The 11,297-nt window shown below is 34.7% G+C and overlaps 1 long non-coding RNA gene across 2 annotated transcripts in view; it reads left to right on the top strand.

Annotated features, from left to right (window-relative positions):
- Window positions 1-11,090, top strand: part of LOC144245393 (uncharacterized) — a 25,127-nt gene extending 14,037 nt beyond the window's left edge. For both annotated transcript variants that reach the window (XR_013339242.1, XR_013339243.1), the window contains 2 exons: window positions 9,286-9,422; window positions 10,003-11,090. This is a non-coding gene — a long non-coding RNA (uncharacterized LOC144245393). The remainder of the gene's footprint in view (window positions 1-9,285; window positions 9,423-10,002) is intronic.
- Window positions 11,091-11,297: the final 207 nt, after the last annotated feature.

The following is an 11,297-nucleotide window of genomic DNA, read 5'->3' as shown; positions in this document are numbered from 1 at the left end:
GCTCTGAGCTGGCAGTCAGCACAGAGCCCGACGCGGGGCCCGAACCCACGAACCGTGAGATCATGACCCAAGCAAAAGTCGGACGCTTAACCGACTAAGCCACCCAGGCGCCCCTATATATATAGATTTTCAAACATTAAACCAACCTTGCATACCCTGATATCCTTGTTTACTAATGATGTGTTGTTTTTATGTACTGCTGAAAGCAATTTGATATTTAAAAAACATTATATTTGTATATATGTTTGTGAGGGATGTTTTTCTTTTTTTTTTTAAATCATATCTTTGTCAGGTTTTGCTATGAATATTATGTTGGTTTCATATAACAACTTGAGAAGTGCTTTTACCTTTTTAATTTCATGGTAGAGTTAGTGTGAGTTTTGTGTCATTTTTTCTTTAAAGGTGTGACAGACTGTATCAGTGAAATTATCTAAGCCTATAGTTTGGGAATGATGTTAAATAATTAATTCATTTATTTAAATAATGGTATTCATATTTTCTGTTTCATCTTGTTTCAGTCATGAAAAGTTGTCATTTTCAGGAAATGTATTCTTTTCATCTCATTGTTAAATTTTTTTGGCATAAAATTGCTTAGACTGTTCTTTTATTATCTTTTTAATTTCAGGTTATTATTATTATTTTTAAAATTAAACTCTACACCCATTGGGGGGATTGAATTCACAACCTTGAGATCAAGGGTCACATATTCTACTGAATGAGCCACCCAGGTGTCCCTTAATTTCAGTTTTAGTGATAATTTTTACCCAGGATTTAAAAAATACAAACAGGACAAATTTTTGCTGTACTTTAAAATTTATTTTTTGTTTAAATAAACTTTTAATTTTAGGGTAGTTTTGGATATACAGAAAAGGTATAAAGACATTACAGGGTTTCCATATACCTCTCACTCAGTTTTTTCCCATTATTTATATTTTACATTGCCATGGTACATTTGTCACCACTAAGGAACCAACACCAGTACATTACTAACTAATCTCTATACTTTATTCAAATTTCAGTAGTTTTTCCATACTATTGCTTTTCTGGTCCAGTATCCCATCCAGTATTCCAGTATCCAGATACCATCATGTCTCTTTAGCTTCCTCTGGTCTATGACAATTTCTTAGACTTCCTTCCTTCTTCCTTCTTTCCGTCTTCTTTCTTTCTTTCTTTCTTTCTTTCTTTCTTTCTTTCTTTCTTTCTTTCTTTCTTTCTCTCTCTCTCTCTTTCTGTTTCAAGAGCTTAATAATTTTGAGATCAAAGTTGTTGTTTTTTTATAGAATGTCTCTCAATTTGGATTTGCTTGAAGTTTTTTCCCTTGATTAACATATAGTTGTGGAAGGAAAGTCACAAAGGTGAAATGCCATTCTTATTTTATCATACCAAGAGAAAATACTATCAACATAATTTATGACTCATGATGTTAATCTTACTATCTGGTTGAGGTAGTGTTTATCAGGATCTCCACTGTAAAATTATTTTTTCCCTCCTTCCATACTTCTAGTCTTTGATAACAGGTCACTAAGCACAGTTCACATTGATGGGCAGTTAAGCTCCACCTCCATGAGGGGGCAGTATCTACATAAATTATTCAGGATTCTACATGGAAGATCTATCTCTTATGGGATTATCTTGGTATTATATTGTCATCAGGTAATATGGCCAAGTGGTCTCTATCTCCTGTTTTCTCTTTCTCTCCCTTTCTCTTTAATACAGATTAGAAGTCCAGTTTTACCAGTGAGCAAACTTTCTGTAATTGGTTTTGTTGACTGATATAAACATTGTGAAATCCTGACAACTTGTGCCATTTTGTTTCCTTCTTCACATAAGGCTACTAATTACTAAATTAATGGATAATTGATCAGCGTGTGTCTCTGGAGGGACATCAATAGTTCTGAGTTCCAATATGAAAGTTATAAGGCTGCATCGTGGACAGTATCATGATGCCTCTTATTCCTAAACATTCTGAAATGGGGCTATTGAGTGTTCATGATGTTTCAAACATTTATTGAGTTTGCTGAGTATTGTGATCATACTGTTTGTGGTGTGGGTGGAAGAGAGTAATTCTACTTTTGAATCATAGTATAACAATGAAGGTTTTTAAAGAGAAGGAATGAGAATAGTAGGTGCTATTTTGGTTCTTAACAAAAATATACAGTGAACTCTGCTACCATTAGAAAGGCACCTGGTGAGAAGCACCCGCTGCTTCCCTTTTCTGTCATTAAAGAACCTGATGTCAGGAAATATAAGTCTTTCAGTGACACATTATGAAAAGAGAGGGTACAAAATCTTATGTACTTGGGAAACTTACATAAATTTTGAGATGATGATTTATTTCAATTGTGTTCCTTCTCAGGATGATAATGATGTAGATATTTTTAATGACATTGGTTATGAAGTATACTTTTATTTCTAAAGAGTGGCTGGGAGTTCCTATGAAAAAATTTTATTATTTTGGTTGATATTTTTTCAAAATATTTTCCATCCCTACGTACAATTATATGTATATTTATACAATGCTGCAGTCATACTAAACATATTCTTTTAGGACATGTAAATATCATGAACATTTCTTTATATTTTTAAATATTCTTCTTCAACTTCATTTGTAATGTTTATAGTGTTCCAATGAATGGGTAATGAGCCTCATATTGTTAACTTGTCACAAACAATGCTGTGATGAACACATCTAGTCATCTATGACATATCACTGATTATTTCCTCAGAGCAAAATTCCTCAGGCCTGGCACTACTTACATTTGGGGAAATATCATTATATTTGTTATAGAGGACTATTCATTGGAATTTAGGATGTTTAGAAGAATCCCAGGTCCCTACCTATTAGAAGCCAGTCACAACTCCCAGTTTTGATAACCAAAATTGTCTCCACACTTTGCCAAATGTCCCCTGGAGCCAAATTTCTCTTCCTTTGAGAGACACTGCCACAGAGTACATTCTTTGAAGAAGGATTTGTCACAAATACTGTATACACAATTTAAAGTTGTTAAAAAATGTATGTGGGGTTTTGTTTTCAAGTTGAAGGAAGCAATATGAGGATATAAAGAGACAATTTAAAATGTGTAAAGAAAGTTCTCAGAAATCTTTCCTACTAAGTTGTTAGAGTTTAACATGCCTAGTTATGAATACAGTGGGGTCTCATTTCGTATCCAGCTACAGGAAAAACTTTTCGTATATCAATAGAGTGCTGGAGCTCAGAGACAATAGGAAGAGAAGACTCAACTCTCAAACTGCTTCTCATCTTTTTGACTATTATAATATTTTGTGATTTCACATTCTATAAGCATATGTATACATTTTTGACTCCTAATGTTTCCCTTTTCTGAGCAGTAACTTGAAATGATTAAGAGTTTAGATTTTGGGGGCACCTGGGTGGCTCAGTCGGTTAAGCGCCCGACTTCGGCTCAGGTCATGATTTCCCGGTTCGTGGGTTCTAGTCCCACATCGGGCTTTGTGCTGACAGCAGCTCAGAGCCTGGAGCCTATTTCAGATTCCGTGTCTCCCTCTCTCTCCGACCCTCCCCTGTTCATGCTCTCTCTCTCTCTCTCTCTCTCTCAGAAATAAATAAAAACATAAAAATAATTTTAGATTTTGGAATCAGCTGAACTAGATTCTGATACTATATCTTATGTTTATTATTTATTATTATTACTATTCACTATTCATATTTTAGTTAGTTAATATACATTGAAAAATTGGTATCAGAAGTAGGATTCAGTGATTCATGACTTACACAACACCCAGTGCTCATCACAAGTGCCCCCTTTTAAAAAAATAATTATTTAAAAAATTTATTTTGAAGTTAGTTAGCACATAGTGCAACAGTGATTTCAAAAGTAGATTCCTTAATGCCCCTTACCTATTTAGCCCATCCCCCCTCCCACAACCCCTCTAGCGACCCTCTGTTTGTTTTCTATAGTTAAGAGTCTCTTATGTTTTGTCCCCTTCCTGTTTTTATATAATTTTTGCTTCCCTTCCTTTATGTTCATCTGTTTTGTATCTTAAATCCCTCATATAAATGAAGTCATATGATATTTGTCTTTCTCTGACTAATTTTGCTTAGCATAATACCCTCCAGTTCCATCCATGTGGTTGTAAATGGCAAGATTTCATTCTTTTTGATTACTGAGTAATACTCCATTGTATATATATACCCCATCTTCTTTATCCATTCATCCATCAGTGGACATTTGGGCTCTTTCCATACTTTGACTATTGTTGAGAGCACTGCTATAAACAGTGGGGTGCATGTGACCCTTCAAAACAGCATACCTGTATCCCTTGGATAAATACCTAGTAGTGTAATTGGTGGGTCGTAGGGTAGTTTTATTTGTAATTTTTTTGAGGAACCTCCATACTGTTGTCCAGAGTGGCTGCACCAGGTTGCATTCCCACCAGCAGTGCAAAGGATATCCTCTTTCTCCCCACCCTCACCAATATCTGTTGTTGCCTGAGCTGTTAATGTTAGCCATTCTGACAGGTATGAGTTGGTATCTCAGCGGTTTTGAGATTTGCATTTCCCTGATGATGAGTGATGTTGAGCATTTTTTCATGTGTCTGTTAGCCATCTGGATGTCTTCTTTGTGGAAGTGTCTATTCATGTCTTTTGCCCATTTCTTCACTGGGTTATTTACTTTTTGAGTATTGAGTTTGATAAGTTCTTTAAAGATTTTGGATACTAACCCTTTATCTGATATGTTGTTTGCAAATATATTCTCTCATTCAGTTGGTTGCCTTTTAGTTTTGCTGATTGTGTCCTTTGCTGTGCAGAAGCTTTTTATTTTGATGAGGTCCCTATAGTTCATTTTTGTTTTTGTTTCCCTTGCCCCCAGAGATGTGTTGAGGACGAAGTTGCTGCAGCCAGGGTCAAAGATGTTTTTATCTGCTTTCTCCTCGAGGATTTTGATGGCCTCCTGTCTTACATTTAGGTCTTTCATCTATTTTGAGTTTATTTTTGTGTATGGTATAAGAAATTGATCCACGTTCACTTTCTGCACTTTCTGCAAGTCACTGTTCAGTTTCCCAGGCACCACTTGCTGAGACTGTCTTTATTCCATTGAAGATTCTTTCCTGCTTTGTCAAAGATTATTTAGTCATGTGTTCGTGGATCCATTTCTGGGTGTTCTATTCTGTTCCAATGACCTGAGTGTCTGTTTTTGTGCCAATACCATAGTGTCTCGATGATTACAACTCTGTAATACATATTGAAATCCAAGATTGTGATACCTCCAGCTTCAATTTTCTTTCTCAAGATTGCTTTGGCTATTTGGGGTCTTTTCTGGATTCATACAAATTTTAGGATTGTTTCTTCCAGCTCTGTGAAGAATGCTTTTTGATAGGTATTACATTGAATATGTAGATTGCTTGGGGTAGTATCGACATTTTAATGTTTGTTCTTTCAATCCAGGAGCATGGAATATTTTTCCATTATTTTCTGTCTTCTTCCATTTCTTTCATAAGCTTTCTATAGTTTTCAATGTATAGATTTTTCATCTCTTAGGTTAGGTTTATTCCTAGTTGTTTTATGGTTTTTGGTGCAATTGTAGATGGGATCAATTCTCTTTTTATTGCTTCATTATTGGTGTATAGCAATACAACCGATTTCTGTACATTGATTTTATATCCTGTGGCTTTGCTGAACTCATGGATCAGTTCTGTCAGTTTTTTGGTGGAATCTTTTGGGTTTTCCATATAGAATGTCATGTTATCTGCGAAGAGTGAAAGTTTGACTTTCTCCTGGCTAATTTGGATGCATTTTATTCCTTTGTGTTGTCTGATTGCTGAGGCTAAGACTTCCAATACTATGTTCAATAACAGTGGTGAAAGGGGACATCCCTGTTGTGTTCCTGACATCAGGGGAAATGATTTCAATTTTTCCCAATTGAGGATGATATTAGTGGTGGGTCATTCATATATGGCTTTTATCATCTTGAGGTATGGTCCTTCTATCCCTACTTTCTTGAGGGTTTTTATCAAGAATGGATGCTGTATTTTGTCAAAAGATTTTTCTGCATCTGTTAAGAGGATCATGTGGTTCTTGTGCTTTCTTTTATTGATGGGATGTATCACATTGATTTTTTTGCAGATATTGACCCATCCCAGGAATAAGTCCCACTTGGTTGTGGTGAATAATTCTTTTAATGTATTGTTGGATCTGGTTGGCTAGTATCTTGTTGAGGATTTTTGCATCTATGCTCTCAGGGAAATTGGTCTATTGTTCTCCTTTATAGTGGGGCCTTTTGTCTGGTTTTGGAATCAAGGTAATGCTGGCTTCATAGAATGTGTTTGGAAGTTTTCCTTCCAATTCTATTTTTTGGGACAGCTTCAAAACAATAGGTGTTAACTCTTAACATGTGCTCTTTTTAATACCCATCACCTGTCTAGCCCATCTTCCACCCACCTCCCTCCATCAACCCTCAGTTTGTTGTCTATATTTAAGAGTCTCTTGTGGTTTGTTTCTCTTTCTTATCTTTCCACCCCCCCTTCCCATATTCATTTGTTTTGTTCCTTAAATTCTATATATAAGTGAAATCATATGTTATTTGTCTTCTTGATTGACTTACTTCACTTAGTAATACATTCTACTTCCATCTACATCATTGCAAATGGAAAGATTTCATTCTTTTTGATGGCTGAGTAATATTCCATTATATATAAATATACACTATATATACTACATCTTCTTTATCCATCCATCAGCCGATGGACATTTGGACACTCTCCATAGTTTGGCTATTGTTGATAATGCTGCTATAAAGATTGGGGCACCTGTGCCCCTTAGAATCTGTATTTTTGTATCTTTTGAGTAAATTCCTAATAGTCCAATTGCTAGATTGTAGAGTAGTTCTATTTTTGTTTTTTTTTTTTGAGGTAACTCCATTCTATTTTCCAGAGTGGCAGTAGCAGTTTGTATTCCCGCCAACAGTCCAAGATGGCTCCCCTTTCTCTGCATCTTCACCAATACCTGTTGCTTCTTGCGTTGTTAGTTTTATCCTTTCTGACAGATGTGAGTTGGCATCTCATCATGGTTTTGATTTGTATTTCCTAATAATGCGTGGTGTTGGGCATCTTTTCACATGTCTGTTAGCCGTCTTGATGTCCTTTTTGGAAAAGCATCTATTTATGTCTTCTGCCCATTTCTTAACTGGGTTATTAGTTGTTTGGGTATTGACTTTGGTAAGTTCTTTATAGATTTTGGATACTAACCCTTTATCAGATACGTCATTTGCAAATATCTTCTCACATTCCATAGGCTGCCTTTTAGTTTTGTTGATTGTTTCCTTCGCAGAAACTTTTTATTTTGATGAAGTCCCAATAGTTCATCTTTGCTTTTATTTCCCTTGCCTTTGGTACATGTCTAGTAAAAAGTTGCTCCACTTTTATCCTCAGTTCTATATGTATAAAATGGGAATCATAAGACTTACCAGACGGAATTGTTGGGAACATTAAACATATTTTAGGACTGTTAGCAATGCTTGGCACATAGATGATGGTCATTGAATATTATCTATCGTCCCAATTGAAAAAAGAATAATGTATTTTCTCTATTTAATTTTATACCTTTTGGCCATCTAAGGAGGCATTTTAGAAACAAGAGTTTTCCTGAAATCTTTTCACAGGCATAATAACTCAAACTATGATATTTTAGGGATGTAAATTTTATAACTGTGCATGAGACACCGTTATAGTTACTATTTAATATTTTGATATCCCAAATATCATTTGGGTGAATGTGGAAAGAAAATCTTAGGAGCTTGATTTTCTATATATTTAAAATTTCATCCATTTTAATTTCTAGTTAAACTAGTGTTTATGTTAGTACAGTGGTGTGATGTATATGATTTATAAATAAATAACAATATATGGAGGATGCCTGGTCAAAATTTCTTTACTGCTGGGGTGTGAGATCATCTATTTTAATGACCATTCACCTAGAAGATAGTTTTTTACAGTTTCTGTGATTTGGAATGAAGGAAAGGTATCATAAATCTCACTGCCTGTCAGAACCACAATTCACTGAATATTATTTCAACATGATTATGCACAAAGTTTTATCATTCTTGTGATTTTCAATAACAGTATTGGTATATTTAAATGTTCCCACCCCAGTCTTTCTTTTAAGATTGATTGAAATAGGGAGCAAGGTGAAACATTTCCATATTTCACTGATAGTACCTGGGAAGATTTTTTGTTCCACTGTTTTGAAAATGGAGAATAATACAGGATTCTGACTTTTTCTTTTGAAAAACCTGAGCTAAGTAATAGGGGAGAGCAATGTCCAAATTAACTCTTCTCCTGGTCCCTTTCTTCAATTCTTCATTGTAATAAGGCTATGTAAGAGATAAGGGAGATGTACTTAAGATTGGTGGTATGTAAAATGGTGTCAGGATTTAGGTGCTGGGAGTGATGCTGCTCATGATAGTGGTGGTGGTGGTGGTGGTGGTGGGGTGTGTGTGTGTGTGTGTGTATACACATGCATGCTTATCTTTGATTGGGAGAACCTACATTCATGGTTCCTGGTGTCTGATGGGGTCTTTACAATGGACATTTATACCACCCATTTTTACCCTCATACAAGCAAAATAATGGAGAGTAGAATTTCTTGCCCTTCTCATGTAAAAAGATTTAACAAGGAGGTAAAGGGGTAGTTTTAGGCCCTTTGTTCCTTCCCCCATTTCACAGATTATCAGTATTTTGTGAGTTCTTCCAGAAATTTCTATGTATATAAGGAAAAAAAATGTATGTATATACTCTTTTCACAAACCAGAATCATAATGTGCAAATAGGAATGATACTATGGATATTGTTATCTGAAATGTTTTTCCTTACTTTGTAATATAATTGGGGCATTTTCCATACCAATGTATATAGATTTACCAAATTTCTTTCTACAGGCATGACATTCTGTTGTATGAGTTTACTGTAATAAGTTTAGCTACTTCTTTATTTAACACTGTAATATCTTCTGTAGGTATCTTTAAACAATTTTCTAGAGATACATTTATAGAAATGGAATTACTAGTTCAAAATGTATGCATGTTTAAAATTTAGATCCAACAGGAATGAATCAATTTATCCTCCCCTAAATGAGAAATTTTCCTTTTTTTAAAAAAAAATCATATTGTTTAAATTTTACAGACAAAAAGGCATTTAATTTTCCTCTTCATTGTGATAGTGAGCATCTCCAAGAGGTCGTTTTATAAGCAATTACTGAAGTTAGGGCTCTTTACATTATATTGGTTCATCCTAAACTGTTTCTATACTTAGGGTTGCCAAGGAAGCCAGAGTGGAGGCTGTCGGAAGGATGGGTTTGAGTGAACTTTGGCTGCTCCATCAAGCAGGCTGATTACTGAGGAAACATCAGAAGCTCTACCCGAATGACTCATCACCCAGATCCAACAGAGGTAATAGAATAACTTACATTGCACAGCCTTTTGGCTGTTTAGTCTGTTGTGTGAGATCAATGGTGCCCACGTTCTTTGCTGGATTTTGCTTTGGGAAAGAGATTTATTGGTTAGACCTTACATTACAATGCAGTCAGGGGCTTTGGGACTGATTGCCAATACTCAGAAGCTAGAGAAAAATTATTTAACATCTTGCCCTCAGGTAACAATATCTGCTTCATGGAGTTGAATCAGGCATCAAATTCTATGAGGATATACTACTGTCCACCGGGTTAACTATTGTTCATGTTGTTTCATTATTTTCAGAGGCTTTCCTTTGTTTTGGATGGTGAAAAGCTTGTGGCTAGAGATAAACGAAGGTGGCAATTTTAAGAGGCAGGTGAAATAAAAATGTGACTGATCATGTATGTGGCTTATTAGATATAAAGTATACAATATAGTTTTATATAGGTAGTGTTACCTGAATTGTGCTCATGGGCTATAATTATGATTTTAAAATTTATTACTGTCTTTTCATGAAGTTCAGATGGTCTGACTAATTTATATTCTCTAAACATTTCTTGTTTTACTTTTTCATCAGATTCTGCTCTTAAAATTCACTGCATGGTCTCTACAGACAAGAAGCAAAGGTTCTGCACGGCTACAGGATTTCAGTTAAAAGACAAGGAATCTACATTTTCTTTCATTTTGCTCTTAGACAGCCAGTATGTTTTATAGTCTCCCACATACTTTTCTTTTCTCAAACACATTTTCAGGTTTAACAGTATATTTTTTAAAAGTCAGAGAATTTTCAGGTAATAACATTTTTGAATACTACAGACTTTAAAAGAAATGTGAGTAATTAAAAAAAAATCTCACATACAAAGCCAATTGCCCTATCTATCTGAAAATTATACCTACCCATTTGCCAGTTGCATTATTACAGAATTGCTAATATTTCCTACTTTTCAAAAGCATTAGAATAAACTTGCTTGGAGGTGATGTTATTTACTAAAAATAGAGGTATATATTTCTTTATGTTGGTTTAAAATTGAAGTATATTTTATGTAAAATGAGACATTTAAAGGTTAACCTTAACAGGGAAGTATTTTCCTATATAAATATATCATAACTTCACACTATGTAACTTTGGAGTTTTTCCTAATGATTTATGGTTTTGAGAACTGTGGGTCTTAGTTAAAATGTAATGACTTGAAGAGTTTTTTACCTTTCCCTCTGAGGGTACATGGACCAAAAAAATCATCTCTCCTAGTATTCATTGTACTGCATCTACTCTGGTCAAATGGATTCATCTATTTCAAAAGTTATTGTGAGAGAAAAATTCAAAAAGGATAAATTGCATGTAATTGTGGTAAAGAATAAGCTTTTACTGATCAGTTAGAAAATACCAGACACCATGCTTGTGTAATCAATGATGGGTTAGTAATATTATTTTGTATAAGAAAGAACATTATTAAAATGTATTAAATTGTTCTGTACTGAAGGGCATAAGAGCATTGTGTAATCTCTAATTCCTGCCAGAGAGACTTTTTCACTGGGTAGAACCATTTTTATAGTCCATTCATGTATTCAACCAGCATTTATTGAAGCTATGTTTTTCTTATGTACTCTACCAGGAACAGGACTTTGGGGTGGTAAAAAAATCAATAAAACACACTGCCTTAAGGATTTTCAAGCTTGAGGATGGGAGAGTGTAAAGAAGCAATCATGTAAACAATAAATGACAATACAAAGAAGAATGAGAAGTAATGATTGAAAGGTAAAAATGGCATCATAATAAGAGCTAATATTAGTATGATGTTACTAATTGCCCAGTGTTAGCTAGGGTAGGTGTTAGGTCATTTCCCCAGCATCCATCATGCTCTTACTTACTGT

The sequence above is a fragment of the Crocuta crocuta genome, unplaced genomic scaffold, assembly GCF_008692635.1.
Source record: "Crocuta crocuta isolate KB4526 unplaced genomic scaffold, BGI_CrCroc_1.0 scaffold343, whole genome shotgun sequence".
Lineage (NCBI taxonomy): Eukaryota > Metazoa > Chordata > Mammalia > Carnivora > Hyaenidae > Crocuta > Crocuta crocuta.
This window is presented reverse-complemented; position numbering and strand designations above follow the sequence as displayed.